General features: G+C 42.1%; 2 long non-coding RNA genes across 3 annotated transcripts in view; one reads left to right on the forward strand and one right to left on the reverse strand.

Moving 5' to 3' along the window:
- The first annotated feature begins 1,033 nt into the window (after nucleotides 1-1,033).
- On the forward strand, nucleotides 1,034-22,718 carry LOC138760741 (uncharacterized). Its single transcript, XR_011355847.1, has 4 exons — nucleotides 1,034-1,232; nucleotides 8,803-8,894; nucleotides 10,547-10,684; nucleotides 22,609-22,718. It is a non-coding gene; the product is annotated as an uncharacterized lncRNA (long non-coding RNA).
- LOC138760740 (uncharacterized) overlaps nucleotides 6,803-23,613 on the reverse strand; it is a 45,978-nt gene continuing 29,167 nt past the window's right edge. For both annotated transcript variants that reach the window (XR_011355845.1, XR_011355846.1), the window contains exons 3-4: nucleotides 22,915-23,034; nucleotides 6,803-7,547 (exon numbers count right to left, since the gene is read on the reverse strand). This is a non-coding gene — a long non-coding RNA (uncharacterized lncRNA). The remainder of the gene's footprint in view (nucleotides 7,548-22,914; nucleotides 23,035-23,613) is intronic.

Here is a 23,613-nt window from a genome sequence, read left to right on the forward strand (position 1 = left end):
GCCTTTTGCTATATTAAAATTGAATATGTCACAAGATCATTGAGCAAAACAAGACAAGTTATTTAAAAGAAAGGGAATGAATATTATGGAGCTTTGGCCCATATAATGCAGTTGGACACACCATCCTTGGCAAAGGTTTAATGTGACACGTGATCTAAGATATCACATCCAGGTGCATCCTTACTTATTGCAATATGGCCAATAACAAAGTAATTAGACTGGTCAAGGCCATTCGCAGATTGTGGTATGTGACTTAACCTTGCACTCGTGCACAGGTTCACAGTCTTGGCTAATGATTTTCCCTGATGTCAGGCTCAATGTGAATCCATTCCTAATCATCTGGAGAAAATTATCCTTCAAAATCCAGTGAGCCTCCGAGGACAGCTCACGCACATCAGGGTCAGTCTCCTGCCTTTGAGATCATTTCTGGACTGCAAAGAAAAATCTTCCCTTCCTCCAGCAAAACATTGCTGAGGCTCCGCGAATGAAATTAGTCTGGGATGTCAAATAATTTATCATTAGAAAGCCAGCAACAAAGCCAATGCTTTTAATTTCAACAAGAAATTAATCTATTCAGCAACTTCAAGAAGTTACTATTTCAAGCAGCTCTTGTTCCAAGTCAGTGAACAAGATCTATTCATATGTGGAGAAATAGCATTACTGCTGGTTATTGAAAAAGAAAAGCAAGGAATGAAAGAGCAGAAAAGGTTAGGACAGGTGACGGTATACTTTAATTCTATTATAGATTTTACTGCACCAGTGTCATCCCACTGGAGATGTGTTACCATAGTGACAGCATCTGACATGATGTCATCACAGTTATCAATCCCGGATATTTCTGTTAAATCATGGATGTTTGAAGCCATTAATACAGTTTTCATCCAAGAGAGGATGAAGCCCTGATTAATGCAACAAAGTTTGAAATGTCCCAGTCATGAATGCTCATTTGGGCATTTACAGTCATTCAATACATCACTGATGTACCCAGAAATATCAACAGCCACTAGCTGGGTTTCATACTAGATATACTGAATATAAAAGCAGGAGGTTTCAATAAGGATTTGTACAAGAAGTAATAGTAGGATAGGTGAACAGGGCAGATGATGTCACAACACAACCCAGTAACAATGAAGGCCCACCTGCATTTTACATATAGACCAAGACCAGGATCTGTCCAGGTTCAGTTAAAGGCTGCTGTCATTGCCTCCCTGACCGCCAACGACTTCAATAAGGTAGGAAGGGAAGCAGACATGAAGTGGGATGGCACGAGGAATCTCGGACAAGATGCCGCCATGCCACAGCCCCACCATTACTATTTGTAATGCAATGAGAAGAGGAGTGAAGAAGGGCAAAGGAAATCCAACAATGGGGCAATGAAGCAATTGTACAAAATAAGGCATAGAAGAGCACAGTAAAAAGGCCCTTCAGCCCACATGCCTGAGCTGAACATGCTGTCCAAATCAAACTAAAAAGTGTTGTTTGCACCTGATAGCTATCCCTCCATCTCCTTGATATTCATGTATTTGTAGAAGCCTCTTAAATGCTACTATTATATCCGCTTAATCTCTACTCCTGGCAGCGCATTCCAGGTACCCACCATTCTTTATGTAAAATATTTGCCCCACAAATCTCCCTTAAAATTCCTCTTCCTTATGAATGCCCTCTATTGTGTAATTTTTTTGCCCTGAGTTAGAGATTCTGACAGTCCACCCTGTCAATGCCTCTTAAGATATATTTATGTCTATCAGGGCACCTCTCAGCCTCTTACGCTCCAGAGAAAACAACCCAAGTTTGTTCATAACTCAAACCCTCTAAACCAGCCATCATTCGAGAAAACCTCTTCTACCCTTTCCAAAGCCTCCCCATCCTTCCTGTAATTGGATGACCAAAGTTGCACACAGAACTCTGAGTGTGGCTTGTTCAAACTTTTATATAACTACCACATGACTTCCTTACTTTTATACCCAATGAAGCTAACCATGCCAAAAAGTATCTTTACCATTCTATCTACTTGTCTGGTCTCTTTCAATGGATCTAGACTCCAGATCCCTCTGCACATCAATAATTTTAAGAGCTCTACCATGAATTGTATATTCCCATTAAATTTGACCTCCCAATGTGCAATATTTCACACTGGTCCAGATTAAACTCCATCTTTCATTTCTCTGCCCATATCTGTAACTGATCTATATCCTGTTGAATTCTTTGATAACATTCTGCACAGTTAACAACTCCACCAATCTTTGGATCATCTGCAAACATACTTTCTCATCCAATTCATTTCTATTTATCGCAAAAAGTTCCCAACACCAATCCCTGTGGACACCACTGGTCACAGACTTCCTGACAAATAACAGTCTTCCACCACTACACTTTTCTATGAGGCAGCCAATTTTGTATCCCTTGCATCTTACTAAGGTCCATGTATGCAACATCCACTACCCTCCCCTTATCAACTATCTTTGTCATCTCTTCAAATAACTCAAATTGGTAAAACTTGACCTGCCTCTTACAAAACCACGTGGATTGTTCCCTAATCTGACCATGATTTTCCAAATCTGCATAAATCCTATCCCTAAGTATTCTTTCCGATACTTTCCCTACCACAGATGAGAGGCATGAATATTGTAAGTATGGCTGTCAGTATTCTCTCTACTTTTCGATGTGATTTCTGGCAGTGTCATGAAAGAGATGTATTTTCTAAACCTGCATTTCCTGCAAAGCATTGATTCAGTCATACAGATATTTTGACTGGCACTCAAGTTTCAAGTAATACCTATCTTCTTTGGCTTGGCGGGCGAAGATTTATGGAGGGGTAATGACCACGTCAGCTGGAGGCTCGTTTGTGGCTGACAAGTCCAATGCGGGACAGGCAGACATAGTTGCAGTGGTTGCAGGGGAAAATTGTTTGGTTGGGGTTGGGTGTTGGGTTTTTCCTCCTTTGTCTTTTGTCAGTGAGGTGGGCTCTGCAGTGAGGAGGTTGCTGCCTGCCGAACTGTGAGGCGCCAAGATGCACGGTTTGAGGTGATATCAGCCCACTGGCGGTGGTCAATGTGGCAGGCACCAAGAGATTTCTTTAGGCAGTCCTTGTACCTCTTCTTTGGTGCACCTCTGTCACGGTGGCCAGTGGAGAGCTCACCATATAACACGATCTTGGGAAGGCGATGGTCCTCCATTCTGGAGACGTGACCTGCCCAGCGCAGTTGGATCTTCACCAGCATGGATTTGATGCTGTCGGCCTCTGCCATCTCGAGTACTTCGATGTTAGGGATGAAGTCGCTCCAATGAATGTTGAGGATAGAGCGGAGACAACGCTGGTGGAAGCGTTCTAGGAGCCGTAGGTGATGCCGGTAGAGGAACCATGATTCGGATCCGAACAGGAGTGTGGGTCTGACAACAGCTCTGTATACGCTAATCTTTGTGAGGTTTTTCAGTTGGTTGTTTTTCCAGACTCTTTTGTGTAGTCTTCCAAAGGCACTATTTGCCTTGGCGAGTCTGTTGTCTATCTCGTTGTCGATCCTTGCATCCGATGAAATGGTGCAGCCAAGATAGGTAAACTGGTTGACCGTTTTGAGTTTTGTGTGACCGATGGAGATGTGGGGGGGCTGGTAGTCATGGTGGGGAGCTGGCTGATGGAGGACCTCAGTTTTCTTCAGGCTGACATCCAGGCCAAACATTTTGGCAATTTCCACAAAATACCTATACAGAGGAGTGAAGGGTCTATAGGGAAAAGACACAGGTTTCCTGATATAAGAATAACTAGCTAGGCTTTGTGGTTCTCAACCTTTTCTTTCCACTCATATACCACTTCAAGTAATCCCTGTGATTACTCTTTGATTAGTAAGGGATTGCTTAAGGTGGTCTGTGAGTGGGAAGGGAGAATCACTGCTCTAGACCCAATTGTTACTGAAATATTTTGCTTAAGAAAAACTGTTATTGGCCCATTTCCTTTGGATTTATGAAACCATGCACATAACAAGTCAATTTCCACCCACATACCACCTTAAGCAATCCCTTACTAATCACAAAGCACCAATGGCGTAGGAAATACTTAAAGTGGTATGTGAGTGGAAATAAAAAGGTTGAGAACCACTGGTGTAGGCAAAGAAGTCAGCTGAAGTCAGTATTTACTATGGCCAGGTTTATTCCAAAATAAATAGGATAAGTAGTCAATGCTGTAATTTTCAGAAACAATGATTTGACATCCTTCATTCTTGCTTAAAGTAAAACTTCCATTTTTTTCCTTCCTGTCAGTGGATCTGTGATGCTGGCAAAGTATAAGGATTAGGGAGGTTGTGACAAAAGAGAGAAGAGAGGGAAAGAAAGAGGAAATCTCAAAGCACTTTACAGCCAATGGTTCTGGTGTCCAGTCACTGTTGCAGGATATGCAACAACCTGTTACTGTTGATTTCTAGTGGTGTGACGTTCATTCAGCTAACCAAAATAATTGTGCTGACGTCTCTGGCATGAGATATGAAAAGGATGATGGGACCAACTGGATAACTTTCAAATAAATAGCATCTCTTTCTCTGCTGTATCACTTCATCTGGTGATTTTTTTAAATATTTCTTGTTGAAAATAAGCTCTCAGCCTGTCTGTATGAGAAAGACTTTGAAATAAGAAAGGAAATGACAGGTGTCTTTAAGCATTTAAGACTCAAAGTGCATAATTTATTCATTGTGCAATCTTAAAGTTTTTGAAAGTTCTTCTCTTTATTTAAGTTGGAAGAAAAGGGTGAAAGAAGAGAGAAGAGGTGGGAGTAGACCCCCTACGAGCAGTGGATGGATTTTCAAACACTCTGATAACTGCTTCATTGGCAAAGCAAATCCAAAAATTTGAATATGTGTTATTTTTATTCAGATTCTTAAAGACAGCAATCCCAATTCCTTTCCTCTTTCTCTCAAAGCTCGGATCCCAGTTTCTTCTCTTTATTCTCTCAAACACTACCCCGAGTTCCAACTTCTAATCCTCTCCAACAACATTTCCCTATTCCATCTCTTTCAGGATGTTTCAATGCTCATTCTCAGCCATATAAAAAGGGAAGTGGGTTGGGGTGGGGGGAAGACAGATGAATAAATCCCAGAGGCCACAGCAGCAGGAGTCAAATAAGCAAAACAAAATAAAAAGATCCAGGGTCACAGAACAAATATCAAAAATGGAAGCATTTAAGGATGAGTAATAACAGAATCTTGTGGTTAGGAGGGAACCTGTCATTCTTTGTAAAAGGTAAATTAAGTCAACACTAATGCTCTTAATCTATTTACCTGTTGTCTGAGAAGTTGATATGGGTTGATCATTTTTACCATTTCCCATGCAGTTGGTGGTCAGGGGACCTGCAGTTTTCCTCATGGAATAGCAGCTCTGTTCTCCACTCTAAAGCGGACTTACCTTGTGCCGTCATTTATCCTCAAAAGATTTATTGTGTTTATGTTTCCCCTTGGCATTCCCTATCACCTGCTATGGATTAGTAGAAGAATGATGTGGCTCAGACTTCCAAAAGCAGAGATACTCAGGTCCAGTACAGTACTGACAGTGTGGAAGATGAGGAAATCAACAGGAAAAGATGATCCACTTGACCACCTCCTCACGAATATGAATGTGATAGTCACATCTGGTCAGGATGCAAATGGCAGAAGATGACCTGTGACGCCCCACTTGATGTGCTGTTGCCCAACCATTTCTCATTGGTAGCCTTTGCACCTCTGGTTCAGAGGGTGGCAGATTCCAGTGCCACTCCAGAGACCTCATTGCAAGACTTTGTGCTGACATTACAAAGAGATCTTGAGGCCTATGCATGGAGTCTGTGGTGCAGCTTCTGAAGTTAGACGTGATACAAAGACTGCATCTGTCCTCTTACGTGGCACTATTTCAAGGGCAAAGCAAAGGTTGATCCAAGGAATCCTGTAACCAATGTCACCAGGATAGAACCAGGTGTGGGTGGGTGAAAAATCCAGTTAACATTGTGGGGGATAGGAGAGAGAACATGGGAAGACTGGTGAAAGTGGAAAAGGGACATGGGGGGGGTGTGGGTGTTCTTGACATTCTGCTACCCAAGCAGAATACAAGGCATTCTTCATAACACCAACTGGATTTGAAGAGTAGCTCATTGAATGTAAAGCAGCTTGCCGTAGCCCAAGGCAGCAGAGAGTGCTGTATAATGCAAGTCCTTCTCAGTTTCAAGGCAAATCTCTCAACCCAACACTGGCCATCCAAGAGTACATAGAACATTACAGCACAGTACAGGGCCTTCATCCCACAATTTTGTGCTGACCGAGATAAACCGACTCCACAATAACCTGTATTTCCCTGACCTCACACCCATAACCCTCTATTTTTCTTACATCCATGTGCCTGTCTTAGGGCCTTCAATAGCTGCATATAGGGTAGCTGTAAGCCATCAACTACAGCAGAAGACCACTGTACAGTGATTCCAGGCATACCATGTGAATGAGTGGCACCAACAAGGAAGTCTCAAGCAGGCCTGCATGCATGCAGCAGGCTGAAGGTTGAGCTAAGTAGGAATTGGCTCCTATGCCCATTGAGAGTGCTCCACTATTCAATATGACAATGCTGATGTGAGTTCCCCTTAACCTTTCCCTTAGAATACATGAACATGAAAAACAGGGAACAGCCCCTGCTGAAACATCTCATCAGTGCGACCCAGCCTTCATTCTAATGATCAGTGAAGCTTCCATCTGCTTAAGGCAGAGATGTTTGACCATTGAGGTCTGACCAACAATAAATATGTTCAGAGCTTACAACAAATTGAATGGGTTTACAACCTGCCAGATTTTCTGCTCAAGTTTATCCAATGACCAGGTTGGAGCTGATAAAAAAAAAATCCTGGCTCTCTCCTTGTATTTTTCATAGACTGAATAACATGTGTTCAGCAACTGCACGTGTTCTGCCACAGCTCATTCTGTTGTCCTGTTACAACATTGCCATCTCCTGACATTCTGTGGAATTGTTCAGCAACTCCAGCGATGGGCCATGAAATGCAATAGCTGGGAATTCAAACTTGCATGAAAACACTTGCTAAGTTACCCTGTTCAGGCAATCCTTCCAGGTTTCTTCTGCGGCAATGAGAGACCAATTGTCTAACAAATACGCCATCAAAGGAGTGATGTGCATTAGAAATGGAAATTCAATCTAGTTGGATTTTTCTTTCCAGTGATTTGCCACCATGTTGGGATTTCTTGAAAGAGCTGATCTTGAAAAGAATTTCTGCTTCTAGTGGGCAGCATGATTAGCATAGCAGGTAACACAATGCTATTAACGCACCAGAGACCTGGATTCAAGTCCAGCTCTGTATGGAGTTTGTACATTCTCCCTGTGACTGCATGGGTTTCCTCCTGGTATTCCAGTTTCCACCCAGTCTCCAAAAATATACGGGTTGTAGGTTAATTGGTGTATTTGGGGCAGCATTGGCTCATGGGCCAGAAGGGCCAGTTACCATGCTGTGCGTCTGAATTTAAATAAAGTGGCCTTCCTAAATTGATGGGAGTTTTCATGGTCATAGAGCAGACAGACACAGGCACCTTGAGTTTCTGAAAGACAATCAAAAAATGGTTATAGTGTTAAAATTAGATCATTAACAGAAGTAACAAAACAGGGTCCAAAGAAAGCAGGCCCATCTTGAAATGCACATACAATTGGTTCATTAGAGAAAATCCCATGGTTATGTTCTCCCCTCCCACATGTATGCACTTATTAGCTCTTTCTTGTTAGCCGGTGTTCCTCCCTCTTCCCCTTCCCCTAACTGCCCATCCATCTTTTTATTCAGGTGTCCACCTGATGTTCAGCACTCCTGAAGAAGGGCTCAGGCCCAAAATATCGACTGCCTTTTACTTTGCATGGACTTTGTCTGCGCAGTTGAGATTCTCCTCTATATCTATGTTCTTCATTGCTTCGTTTTTAAAATTTTTATTTTTATTTTTCACACTGTGAACCATATTGACCAAAATACACATAAACATTTGCCCCTTGAATATACACAGTGTCATTTTCTCCCCTTTTTTCCCCCCTCCCTTTCCTCCCTTCTTCCCACCCCCCCCCACCCACTAAACGTTCAACATATATGATACATTAAACCCATTAAACAGTGTCATCACACAAAGAAAATAAACAAGAAATTTGTGTCATCTACTTTTACACACTGGGTCAGTTCATTTCGTCTTCTTCTCATTCTGTCATTTTAGATGGTGGAGGTGCGCGGTAGGCCCTCTCTGTTGTGTTCCATGTACGGTTCCCAAATTTGTTCGAATACTGTGATGTTATTTCATAAATTATATGTTATTTTTTCCAATGGAATACATTTATTCATTTCTATGTACCATTGCTGTATTCTCAGGCTATCTTCTGATTTCCAGGTTGACATAATACATTTTTTTGCTACAGCTAAGGCTATCATAACAAATCTTTTTTGTGCTTCATCCAAATCGAGGCCTTTATTGACAACATTGTTGTATGACCTGTGGGCACAGTTCTAGAAATCTACTGGAACTAAGCATAAGAAGCAAAAGCAGCAGTAGGCCATTCATGCATTAATACCACAACCACTAATTCTCTTTATATCAAACTATTGATCAATCGCTACCTTGAATATATGGAGCAACTCAGCCCCCAAGACATCTTGGCAGGTGTCTTCCAGATCTCTGCCCTCAATAGCTGACAGCCCATCTTAAGATGTAACCTCTTTTTCTGGACAACCTTGCCAAGGAAGACATCATTCCCACGTCAACCTTGTCATGCCTTTGAGAATTGTGTACGTTTCACTGAGATTACATTTCATTTTTTTTTAAGATCAAAAGATTATGATTCGTCAGTAGAATCTATCCGAACGTGTCAAACTCGCCATTTCAGCACTGGTGAATTTTAGTTGAAATCCTTCTGTTGTGAGTATATACTTCATATTTAGGGGACCAGACTTAGGGTGGTCTTACTGGGGACATAAATAATTGGACCCACACATTGGTGCACAAATATTTTTGTAATGAAAGCCAATACCTTGCTATCTGCTTGCTCTACCTACTGATCGTGTATAGTTATGTAACAACTGTGAAAATCCTGCTCCAACTTTGCACAGTGGATTTACTGCAGAAAGCATGGGTGTCATCAAAGATTTTTTTTAAAAGGAGAGGAATATTCAAAGCACAAGGAATGTGTGAATAATGAGGAAGCAACACCTCAGATCGCATCCTTTTTTCCTACAAGAAAAGACACAGTGAACAATACTTCCAGCCGTCTATCAGATCCAGAAATACCAAGAAAAATGTTCTTGTACAAGCACAAAAACAATTAGCACTGCCGAAAATGTTGTGACATTCAAACTGCAAGAACATTCACTTGATGATCAAGAAATAGCAGGGAGTTTATTCAGGGTTTGATACCAATGATCGGAGAAATGGGGATTTTCTTCCTTGTAGCAGTTAATTATTTTTCCAAGGCAGAGGGAATTAAATAGAACTTTACAATGATAGCAACAAAGTACATAAGACAATTGTTGCAGACATTTCAAATATGGTATGAGTCGGCACAACATCATGGGTTGAAGGGTCTGTACTGTGCTGTAATGTTCAGTGTTCTATGTCATAGTATAAACTGCATGAGGTCTTGCAAAGCTGCTCATGTCTCTACTAATTTTGGGAAACCCAGAACCGTTTAGAAGTAAAAATAGATGAATGGAGAATGAATTCAGGTTGAAGACTACCTATGATAAAAATAGCATATTCTTTCTTTCTTCTTTGGCTTGGCTTCGCGGACGAAGATTTATGGAGGGGGTAAATGTCCACGTCAGCTGCAGGCTCGTTTGTGGCTGACAAGCCCGATGCGGGACAGGCAGACACGGTTGCAGCGGTTGCAGGGGAAAATTGGTGGGTTGGGGTTGGGCATAAAAGCAATGAAAAATCACATACTGTTAGTATGTAGTGAGAACAGGAGAATCTCTCTGTTCATTCCTCAAATCTATAGAAATTGTGTGAAAGGACCTCCTGCAGCTTGCAGCAGAGGTAGTTGACCCTCCTACCTGAGACAGAACAAGTCCTGTAATGCTGACTTGTATTAAAGGCATCTTTCATATCAAAGAAGGTCAAAGAATGTGAGATTATCTGGAAAACATTAAATGAGGAGGAACAGAAGATTTTTTTTATTGTAATGTTTACTTTCTGCACAACCTAATTGGAGTATTCTATTAAGCATTCAATAAAGCCAGCATGAAAAACCACCCAATAATATGCAGTCTTTGCATTAAATCAAAGAGAAGGGGAGAAGATCAGCTCTGAAAAAGATCAATTTGGGCTATTTTGTGCCATAAAACAGCACAGCGCAGGCCTTTCAGCCCATCTCCATAACAATCTATTTTTTCCTGACCTCACACCAATAACCCTCGATTTTTCTTACATCCATGTGCCTGTCTAAGTCTTTGATTGGCCCTATTGTCATGTCTCGAATGAACATACGGGAATTTAAGGAATAAGGCTTTATTAAAAATCATTGCATAATTTGAGAAGCAGTATGATTTTGAGATGTGTTTTCAAAAAATATTCAGACTCCTCAGCGGACAATGAAGTGATAGTATGATCTTGAGCAGTTCGGTGAAAAGCTCTGCATTCTGGTTCTGACATGCTGAATGATGATCGCAAGGTTTTATAGCAATCATTCCAAAAAAGAGAAAGATGGACTAAAGGTAAGTGGAAGTTTTCAAATAATTACCAGAAAGTGAAAACAGCCGAATACATCGTCTCGTGTCTTTCACACTTTTAATCCCAGTGTCAAATGCCAAATGTGAAAAGGGTTTCAGCTTTGAATGGGTCAACTTTGGAGCAAAGGAAGAAACAGATTGAGCAGACATGTTACAAAAGCAGAATTACACTTCCAAATTAACTATGTTATGTCATGAGTTAAGTTTTATAAAAGCATCAAAAAGTCTCTGGAGTTACTGAAAACAGCTAGAAGCCAACTGAAGTACAGATTTAAGATAAAATAAATTGTGTGCAAAGGCGCTGCACTGCAGGAGACTCATCCTCTATAAGGTGAGGCAATTTTAAATCTATTCAATGAGCTTTTGTTCTATGTGTCATTTTCTAATTTATTTCTGATGTTTTATATAAGAAAATTAACCATGGACATATGTGTGAATACACCCAAAAAAATCAACTTGCATTAAGAAGGAAAGTAACATTAACCCAATCTAATTTTGAAAACATTATTCATTGCATAATATGCTCTAATTATAAAATTATGATTCGTAGACCTCTGTCTCACTGAACAGCATTTTGGGCTAACGAGGAATCAATTTCAACATGCAGTACAGTCAAAGGATGAAATTTCCTAGAGTTGGCCACTGTAGAATAGAGATATCAGATGCACAGAAGCAACTGATGATTGGACATGCCTATAACATTTGGGATTGATTTTGCGTGTCCATCATGTAGTCTGTCCAAACACTCTCCAATGAGGTGACAATTGCATTAAGATTTCTTTTTGTTCATACAGGTACATATGTTAAAATACATTTTACTCTGTGAACAGCAAGTTATATTTAAACTTTGATGTCATCACCAGGTCATCTAATTACTGTTACAAAATTTGAACAAAAGGTCACATAAGCTCTCAACTACATTTTCCTGACTTCCTGTGTCTGCTCTCAGCCCTCTCTGCTGGGACAGAACAAGGAGAGAGTTCCCTTGATACTCACCATCCATCCCATCAACCTTTGTACTCAACACATTAGAGTTCCCAGATTCCTCCAGCTCCAATGGGATTCTCCTCCAGTCATATTTTCCTCCCGTCTCCACTTCCTGCATTTCTCAGAGACTGATTACTGCATGACTACCTGATCCACACTTTCATCCTCACCCACCACTCTCCGACCCATGAGTCCTTCCCATGTGGCCAGACCAGTGCAACACCTATCCATTCTTCCTTCCTTTGTCACCATCAAGGACCTGAAACAATTATCATGCTCAAGTTCAAGTTTATTGTCATCTGACTGTACATTTACAACTGGATGAAACCGTGAATCTTTGTACCATGGTGTCCTTACATACACATATTTGCACATGTGCATGCATACACGCAGACACACACACACACACACACACACACACACACACACACACACACACACACACACACACACACACACACACACACACACTCTCATACATACACACACAATCATAATAAAGATATAATTTAAAATAAGTCTGGTTAGTGCAATGCCTTTACAGTGCTAGCGATCAGGACCAGGGTTCGAATCCCATGCTGTCTGTAAGGACTTTTTATGTTCTCCTCGTGTCTGCATGGATTTTCTTTGGGGGTGCCGGTTTCCTCCCACCCTTCAAAAAGCACCGGGGATGCAGGTTAATTGGGTGTAAACTGGACACCAGGGACTCTTAGTCCAAAATGGCCTATTACTTTGCTGTATGTCTAAATATATATATATATATATAGATATCGATATATATATACTATATATATATTTTGGGATGATTTACTCAGTTACAGGTTCATCGATTTCCCAGCCTGATACATCTGTACCTCCTTCATGATGGGCCAAAGGTATTCAATGCTAGATGGAAACAGTCTTTAACAAATCTTTGAGCCTATTTAAGCAATGTCATCAATGAAAGAAAGGATGGCCCCAGTGATCTTCTCAGCTGTTTTGATGATCTTCTTTATTAACTTCCAGTCTGATGCTCTGCAGCTACCGTACCACACAATGATGCAGGCGGATATGACACTCTCAATTGTCCTCCTGTAAATATACTGTCAAGATGTGGGCCGATAGCCTTGTCCTCCTCAACCTCCTTAGGAAGTGTAGATGCTGTTGCACCTTCCTGACTAATGAGGAGGTGTTGTGAGTCCAGGATAGGTTGTCCTTTATCTGCACACCAAGGAACTTTGTGCTCTTAGCTCTCTCTGGGAAGGAGCCATTGATATTTAATGAAGACTGGTCGAACTTCATCCTCCTGAAGTCACAGTCATCTCCTTTGTTTTGTCCATGATGAACTCAGGTTGTTGTTCTCGCACCATTTTATGAGCTGCCCAACCTCCCTCTGCAGCTTGACTCATCATTGATCCATGTGAAGCAGCAATTCACTGGCACTTCGTCCAATCTAGTGGTCTGCATTAGGTGCTCACATCGCAATCTCCTCCGCATTGGAGAAACCAAAAGCTGATTGGGTCAAGGCTTTGCAGACCCCTGCACTGAGTCCACAGGAATAAACCTGAACCTGCAGAAGCAAGTCGCCATAATTGTCAATCCCATTCCCTCTCTGCCCTGCGATCAGTGGTTTCCTCCTCTGCCACAGTGAGGCCCAATGTAAACGAGAGGAGCAGCAACTTATCTATAGGTATTTTACAACCATTTGGAATTAATATTGATGCCTCAGCTGGTCTCTCATTGGTTCCCATTGTTTCCATGTCCCTTTCTCACCCTGTTTCTTAGGACACCTTGCTGATGCTTAGTTCTCATGCACCTATATCCACTTGATCTTTCATCTTACACTTCACTCCTTCTCTCAGCAATGTTTAGAAAACATTAGCCTCTGTGCTCAACACCTCGCCCACTCCTCCATTCTGAGAAAGGTCCTTGACCTGAAAATTGACTGCCATTTCTTTCCAAAGATGCTGCCTGATTGGCTGACTTCTTCCAACTTTCCCAGTTTTGTTTCAGATTCCAGCATCTGCATTTGTATTTCTTTTTCTCACAAGATGATTGGACAGGTGAGAAAAATCTTGTCAAAGAGTTTAAACATGGAAGAAGGAGACAGACAGGAGAGGGTGAGAAAAAGCACAGGGATTCATTTCCAGTATTGAGGAACTTGGCAGCTGTAGCCAAGAGCATCCGGGTGGAGTAATTAAATTCAGGGAAAAGTGGAGACACAAAGGAGGCCAGAATCAAAGATATTTTCAAGATTTGAAGGAGTTTTAAGAGGTAGGGAGGGGAGAAGACACGTATTTTTTGAAAGTTGAGAGCATTCTGGTGTACCAAGGAGAGCATACAGGTGTACTGTGGAGAACATTCTGGCTGGTCGCCTCACTGCCTGGTATGGAGGCACCAACTTTCAGGACAAGAATAAACTCCAGAGGGTTGTTAACTCGGCCTGTGTCATCACAGGCACCAGACTTCACTCCACCGAGGACGTGTACATGAGGCATTGTCTTTAAAAAGCAGTCACTATCCTCAAAGATCCCCCCCACCCCGCACCAACATGCAGGCCATGTCCTCTTCACTCTGCTGCTATCAGGGAAAAGGTACAGGAGCCTAAAAATGAGCACTCAACGGCAAAAGGACAGCTTCTTCCCCACTGCCATCAGATTTGTGAATAATCAACATAACTGCCTTACATTTCCTGCACTATATTTACTTATTTTTTTATAGTAATGTTGTAAGATGGTTATAATATGAATGTTTGCACCATGATGCTGTCACAAAGCACCATGACTTGTTCATGGCAATAAATTCTGATTCTGATTATGTGTTCTGAAATTGAGGAATTTTGTGGAAGCCAATGTAGATTAGCAACATAGGTTAGTTTTCTTTGTCTCTCTGAAAGTACCTAAGAGACCCAGGTTTCCCATATCCTTAGTAAGCTTTGCATTATGAATAATGCCATGTGTAAATATGCTAAACTATTTGAGTTCTGAACATGGACTGAGAATATCAGCTTGTCTCTGAATAATCAGTAGCTTGACCTTACAACAAAAATAAAGTGTTTCCTTGGTGTCAGTGAACTTGGATGAAACAAGGTCACATAACTATCTGGTGAGAAATTGGGCAAAGGTTACTGAGCAAAATGCAAAGATGTTCAAATGCTCATGGAATGTATTGATTCATCTCCTTTTCTGTGAAGTTGTTGCAAAATAATGCAGGTTGGAAACAGGTCTTTCAGCCGACTGAGTCCCTGATGAACACAAGCACCCATTTACACTTACCATGTGTGAACTCCATTCCATTCTGCCCATCTATCCCCAGATTCAACTACTTTCACCTGTATTCCATGGGCAATTTATAGTGGCCAATTAACCTCCATGTTGTTGGGATGAAAGGCAAATGGAACAACCAGGTAAATCCACAAGGAATTCATGAAAATACCACACACACACAGCAGTAGAGGTCAGGATTGAACCCAAGTCTCTGGCATTGTGGGATAGGGGGTGATACTAGCAGTGCAGAATAAAGGAGGCATGGAGAATAAATATTTGTTGCCCCTTTACCCTTTAATCTCTAAGTTCCATCTGAGGAGCTCTGGGAAATTAGGTAACAAGGATATTCAACATGCATCCCCAAAAGAAAACTGTGCTGACTTTAAAGGGAGACAGACTGAATATGATCATAGACGTGGGCAGATATGAAGGGGCAGGAGCAAGAGAACAGCATCATTAATGCATCATCAATCCAGGCTCTACTGATGACCAATATCCTAGATCGTTGACTACAACTTGCTGTTAATTAATGAGAGATGGGAATGTTCACACACTCAGGAAAGTATAGCAGGCCAACTTGTCAGCCCTAGTTTCTGGCTAATAATTCCTGCTGGAGGTTGGATTTGTCATTGTCAGAGGGAGGACAAGATTATCTCAATTACACATGAATAATCAGCTGACATTCACAACCTAAAACCCTTGAACCAGAGAATTGTTGCCTAGAAAATTGCAGCATTAGCTGTTGCCCTCTGGAGAAGTCTGCAGGGAGCAAAAGCATTGAGGGATGGGGAGCCTGATCCAATAATATGCAGTGAAAAGATACTATACCGATCAGAAAAATAACTATATGGGACTTGACTCGACTTCCTTCATTGAGATTCTAATATTGACGTTCATTGCAGTGGCTGAAGTACTGGGATCATGAGCCAGAATTTGCTGAGACAGGACATCTCATGGTGAATCTGGTTATTTAGACTCATTCCGTACCCTTCAGGTGACCCAATGAAAGTTCTTCAGTTCAGCTCGGTAAATCACTAACCGACAGGATCTTTTTGGTAAACAGTAGTTGATTTTAAAAAAATGTTAGTTCAGACACATAAGGGAAATTTGGAGGAAAATAATAATTGAATTATGCCAAGAAAAAGAGTCAAAATGAAAAAACAAAATTTAATTTAATATTTATATATTTTTTTAAATTCCAACAATCCACTAAAATTCCACACGTGAATATTCATTGATCCAGGGACACATTAACACACTTTAATAATTCTAATTTGTTAAAATGTACTAAGGATGTTATTGGACAACTTCCTGTGAAAATGTTGGTGGACAAGTAAAGCCCACTGTTTCAGGAACAGTTGTCTTGTGTTTCTGAAGTTGTTTTGATCAAACATATTGTATTTACAAAATGCTGATTTAGTTTCTACATCATAGTACAGGCCCTTCTGCCCACAGTGTTGTGCCTTGCTAATAACATAGTCTAACAACTGACTAGAATTTTCCTATTGCATAACCCTCCAGTTTTTTCAGATCCATGTACCTATCTAATAGACCCTTATACCTACCTCCACCACCATTGCCAGCATCACATTTCTTGCACCACCATTCTGTGTGAAAAAATGCCTCTTACTGTACTTACTCCAAAGTGCACCATGCCTCCTCATGTGAGCCATTTCAGCCCTGGGGAAAAAAGCATCTGGCCTTCCATACAATCAATGCCTCTTATCATCTTATACACCTCTATTAGTTCACCCTTCATCCTCTGTCGCTCCAAGGACAAATGGCCAAGTTCGCTCAAGCTATTCTCATGATGCATGCTGTCCAATCCAGGCAACATCCTTGTACATCTCCTCTGCACCCTCTCCATAACATCCATATCTTTCGTGTAGTGAGCTGAACACAATATTCCAAGTGGAATCTAACGAAGGTCTATATAGCTGTAACATTATGTCACGGCTCTTGAACTTGATCCCTGATTATATATTCAGATTTCAGATTTATTGTCCATGTTCCTGTGGGTGAGACAGAATTACCACTTACTGGTTATGCAAAAAAAACTGTACACAATGTGCACATGTAAACAAATAAAGAAATGTAAACAACTGACTGCATTACAGAGAGGAAAAAATGACGAACAATAAGTGCAAAAGTAAGAGTTTTTAAATGTCCCTGATTGAGTTTGTCATTGAGGAGTCTGATGGTGGAGGAGGAGCAACTGTTCCTGAACCTGGTGGTGCTAGTCTTGTAGCCCCGAGACCTCTTATATTGGTGGCTTTGATTGTGTTCACTTATACTGATTGTGTATTGGTATTGGTAGCACTAAATGTGTTAACTTGCATTGATTGTGTATTGGTGGCACTGAAGGTCTTCACTTATACTGATACCTGTGGACCTGGTTTAAATACACTCACCCTTACTCTACTGAAGCTACATCTTCCCTTGTGTTATGTCCTCAGTTGTACCATTGGAGGTCTTAATAAACACTCAGAGAAGCTTGTAAGTTTACAGCCCATCTTTTACTCACATCTCAGGCTGCCGGTCATGTATGAATACACTGTCAGACTGAGCATGCTCACCACTCAGTGTGATGTGGCTCTTACAGTCTTGCAGTGTTCATGCTCCAGCATAAAATAGTCCCAAGTTTCCACTGTATATAACACCTTGGTCTTCTGGTGGTCTCCTGTGGGACTCTCTCTCTCTCTCTCTCTCTCTCTCTCTCTCTCTCTCATACACACAAACACATGCACACACGTGCACTCTTTCTGCCTGTATCAAGACTCATGTTGACAGACCTTCTTTTCTTGATCTCAGTCACTATTATGTGTTGCCATTGGGGTCTGACTTCCATAGAGAATGAGCTGTTAGGTCTGATGCCTTTCTGGGCATAGCAGTGTTGATGGCTATATCATATTGGGAGATGTCTTCTTCGGAACAGCTCAAGTCCCATCGCACCTTTCTTTTTTTTTCTTTTTTTTAATTTTTCACACTATAAACCATACTCACCAAAATATACACAAACATTTCCCTCTTGAATATACACAGTCATTTTCTCCCTTTTTCCCCCTCCCTTCCCTCCCTCCTTCACCCCCTCTCCCCACCCACTCAACGTTCAACATTAAACCCATTAAACAATGTCATCACACAATGAAAATAAAGAAATTTGTGTCTTCTACTTTTACATATTGGGTCAGTTCTTTTCTTCTTCTTCTCCTTCTGTCATTTTAGGCGGTGGAGGTCCGCAGTAGGACTTCTCTGTTGTGTTCCATGTACGGTTCCCAAATTTGTTCGAATACTGTGATGTTATTTCTTAAATTATATGTTATTTCTAGACAGTTTCATGATGTAATGAAACTAAAGTTATGCACTAAAATTATACCAATTTTTAAAGAAATTAAAAGAAAAATCCAATTTCTTAGCAGATCTTTCTTTGGTTTATTTGCAAGGCAGCACTCTTAAACTTCTGAAGGGAGTTCTGTGGTATTCTCTCTCACTGCTCCCCATCTGTAACCCCTGCTGCTTTCAAGCAATACGACCATGTACTCATCCAGACTCGATTCCACAGCCACGTTGCAGTTCTCGCTACTTTCCTCCACTGCCACCTTGTGCCTCATGGTTTCCAGCTCCAATTCCAAGCCTCCCAGTTTGGTGCCTGCAAGGATCTCAGGTACTTACACAGCATTAACTGTGGCTCCCTCCATTTCTCCCAATGATCCCTGTACACCGCCCTCGCCTTTATGCGGAGATATCAGCAGCAACTCACCCTCACACTACCACAGCTCACAGCCCCAGTCCTCGCTGGCCATGGCCTGCAGCAAATTCCCTCCTGTTCTTCATCCGCCACCTGATCCACATGTTTAAACACCTGGCCCATTTTGACAGACATTTCTTTCTCGATCAAGGATCATAAGCTCAACTCCCTAGATTCTTTGCAACCCTCAACCCAGCCACCAGCTCGGCCCCAAGAGCTCCCTACACCTCCGCCATTGACTCCAGTTGGTGCCCCAGCCACATGCCCATTGGACCTCCCACAGCTTCGGTTGCCAACTCCAGCCTGGGCCCCAGCCACCCATTTACTGGAGCTCCCGACACCTCAGCCACTGACTCCAACCCTGACCACAGCCGCCTGCTTACTGGAACTCCCGACAACGTGGCTGTCCTCTTGAACCCAGGCCCCTGCCACCCCTGGGCCTGAGCTTCCTACACTGACTCTCACCACGTGGTTCCCAATGACGTAGATGCCTACCATGGTCCCAATCTCACTGCTGGATCCCACAGACTCCACTCCTTACTCTTCCCTATCCCAGTACACCTCTCTATTCTATCCCATCTTCCTTTTTCCCAATCCCCTAACCTTCTTGCCTTCTCATCTCCCTCTTCTCTCCAGTGCCCCCACACTCCACCTTCCCCTCTGATGACACCTACTCTCTGACCTCCCTCACCTCCATCCTCCCCAGACCTCCAACACCCCAAACAGCTCCTTCTGACCTCTCCCTCCAGCCACTTTCCCTCTCTGACATCCCCAACACTCCACCTCCCCCATTTAACCTCCCCTACCTTCCTTCACTACCCTTTGACCTCTCTAACCTTCCATCCCCTCCTAACACCCTCCACCACACTGATTCCCACTGACCACTGCTTGGTCTTTACCATCCCCTTTGACCTTTCCCTCTCTGAGATGGAGTGCTCAGTCCTCAGTAGAGGCCTCACCTTTGTCCCCTTCAGTCCATACCTTAATGACTTACGCGCATACTACAATACTGAACTCTTCTTCCGTCATCTCCATCCCCAGGCCTATTTCCATGATCATGACTCTCCACCATTCCCCATGCCCCCCCCCACCCAAGACCCCTTCTCCCACTTTAAGCCTTCTTCCTCCTCTTGGACACCCCGTCCTGGCCAGCTGTCTGTTCTGGACCTTTTTATTTCCAATTGCTGCCGAGACATCAACTGTCTCAACTTCACAACACCCCTCTCTTATTCTAATCTTACTTCCTCCAAACACTCTGCCTCCACTCTCTCCTCAACAATCCCAACCTCACCATCAAACCTGCAGACAAGGGTAGTCCTGCTGTGGACTGGCGCACTGACCTCCACATTGCTGAATCCAGGTGACAGCTCTGAGACACTTCCTTCTACTTAACCCTTCCACAGGACCCCACCACAACTCATCAAGCCTCTGTTTCCAATACCATTTCAGACCTCATCATCTCTGGTCACTTCCCTTCCATGGCCTCCAACCTGATTGTCTCCCATCCTTTTACCGAAGATGCATAAACCCAACCATTCCAGTAGACCCATTGTTTCAGCTTGCTCTTGCCCCGACAAACTAGTTTAATTTTACCTTGACTATCTTTTCTCCCTGGTCCAATCCCTCACCACTCACATCCGCAATACCTCACTTTAATACCTCACTGTCATCTCTTCAGATTCCCTGAATTGGACCACCTCATTTTTACTATGGATGTCCAATCCTTTTATATGTCCATACAGAAGCTCTCAAAGCACTTTGCTTCTTTCTAGACAAGAGACTCGACCAGTTATTCTCTACCACCATCCTCCTGTGCCTGGCAGAACTTGTCCTCACTCTAAGCAACTTTTCCTTTGACTCATCCCTCTTCCTTCAAATCAAAGGAGTACCCACATGGGTCCCAGCTATGCCTGCTGTTTGTGGGCTTTGTGAAGCAATTCATGCTGCAAGGCACCTCAGTTCTTCCTCCTCTATATTGATGACTATGAGCATGCATGATGAGCTCGTCAACTTTATTCACTTCGCTGCCAACTTCCACCCCAATCTCAAACTCACCTCATCTATCTCTGACAACATCTTCCCCTTCCTGGATCTTTCTGTCTCCATCTCAGAAGACAAGCTTTCCACCGACATATATTACAAACCCACCAGCTGCCTCAGCTACACTTCCTCACACCCTGTTCCCTTCAAGTATTCTATTCCCTTCTTGCAATTTCTTCATCTCTACTGTATTTGTTCCCAAGATGAGGTCTTCCAATCCAGATCTTCTGAAATGTCTGCCTTCTTCCACAAATGGGGCTTCCCCTCCACTGCCATCAATTCAGCCCTCATCCACATCTCCTCCATTTCCCGTTCATCTGCCTTAGCCCCCTCTGTCCCTAGATGCAAAAAAACACAGAATTCCCCTTGTCCTTATCTACCACATCCAAAACATTATCCTCTGGAATTTCTGGCATTTACAATGGGATCCTACTACTAGAGACATATTCCCCTCTCCTCCTTCTCTGCCTTCTGTAGGGACCACTCACTCCCCATGACTCCCTCCTGCACTCATCCCACCCTACCAATGGCACGTTCCCCGGTGGCCACAGAAGGTGCCACACTTGTGCCCATACCTCCTCCCTTACCACAGTCTGGGGCTCTAAACAGGCTTTTCAAGTGAAGCAATACTTCACTTGTGTTTGTGCAGTGCTCCCTTTGTGGCCTTCTCTACAACAGAGAGACTGGGCACAGAATGGGAGATCGCTTCACTGAGCACCTTAGCTCTGTCCACATCAGTGACAGGGACCTCCCTGTGATCAACCATTTAGTTCTGCATCCCACTCCCATACTCACATGTCTGTCCATGGCCTCATGTACTATCCCACCAAAACCACCTGTAAATTGAAGGGACAACATCTGATTTTTCATCTGGGCCCTCTCCAGCCAGATGGCATTAACATCAACTTCTCCAGTTTCTGCTAACTTGTTCTCCTTTTCCTGAGGATCTTCTTTCCCTCAGCTCTCTACCCCCTTCCCTCTCTATTGACTTCACCATCCCCCCTCCTCCTCCCACTTGCTGCTGTGTCTTCCCTCCCTTCTCTGCTTATTATCTTCTGCCTTTGGGACCATGCTCCTCCCCTCCCCCTTACCTTTTTGTTCAGACACCTGCCATCGTTGTTCCATACCTTGGTGAAGGGCTCAAGCCCTAAATGTCAGTTCTGTACTTTTATATTTGCTATATAAAGGACACTGTTTGCCCTGAGTTTCTCCAGCATGGTGTTTTGACTCAAACTATTTATACTGAGATTTTATGGTGAAAAATGAATGTTCCAGGCTCAATGACAAAATAGACTGATTATGGGACTCTCCTATTAGAATTTATATAAAAGGATTCAGAATTCAGTATAACTATGTGTAGGAACATAGTGCAAAGGCTGGCTATGCTTAAAGATATTCCACAATGTACCTTATGTCTTAATGCAGCAGTGAGATATGAGATATACCTTTTCATATACATAATATTGGCCACAGATGTTTGATTTTTCTCAAATCGCAGGTGTCCAGTACTAATCATCCTGGTCAAGTCCTTCTGAACCGAAGGAACATCCTGCCTCTCTTCATTCGTCCTTGAAGTAGCAGCACTAGCTAACAGCTGAGTGCTGCTTACATGGTGCATGCACCCCTCAACAGCTGACATCCCAGATCTCAGCTAACTGCCAGCATCCATGAGCTGCTGTAATACATTAATAGTTTGCACTGGAAGTAATGTGACATGGAAACCCAAAAAGGCTGCTTTGTAAACTTAGTGCTTGAAGTTCACGATCTTTAAGAATTTTGTAAAAGGTTGCTGGAGTGACACACAGTAAGAATTTTAATCCCTTTAAAAATAGGAAAGGAATTTCAAAAATGTTACATTTCTTTTGCACTGATTTGTCTTACAATCACAGATTGAATTTCCAGAACAAAGATTATTTTTCAACATGGATTATGGTTGTCTGGCACCAAATATGCAAGTTTGTAAATCAGAGATGGCCATTCAGCCCATCAAGACATCATGCATCTGGTAAGATTATGGTTGATTTGATTGCAGCCTTAACTCCACTTACCCACATTTTGCATATATGGTTATGATTTAGAAGGAAGCCATTCTGCCTATTGAGTCTTTGATGACTCTTAGAGAAACTCCATCACTTCTATATCTTGTAACCTATTCTCTCCTACAAGCCCATTAATTCCATCCTGAATTTTCTTACCATTCAATTGAAGTATCAGTCAATGCATCTTTGGGATGTAGGAGTACACCAGAGTCCTTGGGTGAAAACCATTCTATCATGGGGAGAAAATGCATGAAGATCCCTCTGCATTTCAAAGATCTGCAAATTATCAGAATTTAAAGAAAGTAATTATTTTTTTTCCCTGACAGCATGGATAATTTCACATTTCTCCAAATTATACTCTACATACCATATCTCTGTCCACCACGTAACCAATTTACATTCTCTTCCAGTCTAATTATGCCCTCTTCACAACTTACTTTCCTATCATCACTGTTTTAAAACTAGTTTCACAACCATGCCTTAGGTACCTTCTCCCAAGCATTTTATATAAATGGTAAAAGTTGCCACCTCAGCAATAATCCTTGTTACACATCATTTGATATACGGTGCCCTCTATAATGTTTGGGACAAAGACACTTTTTTTTTATTTATTTGCTCCAGTGCTCCACAATTTTAAATTTGCAGTCAAACAATTCACATGTGATTAAAGTGCACATTCCAGATTTTATTCAAGGTTTTTTTGTATACATTTTGGATTGACCATGGAGAAATTACAGCAATCTTTATACTTAGTCCCCACATTTCCAGGCACCTATAAGATACAACCACTGATTTAATTACAGTAAATGAAAAACTTTCTAGTAAAATGGATATCTTGAAGAATTTTAGCAGAAG

The sequence above is a fragment of the Narcine bancroftii genome, chromosome 4 (genome assembly GCF_036971445.1).
Source record: "Narcine bancroftii isolate sNarBan1 chromosome 4, sNarBan1.hap1, whole genome shotgun sequence".
Taxonomy (NCBI): Eukaryota; Metazoa; Chordata; class Chondrichthyes; order Torpediniformes; family Narcinidae; genus Narcine; species Narcine bancroftii.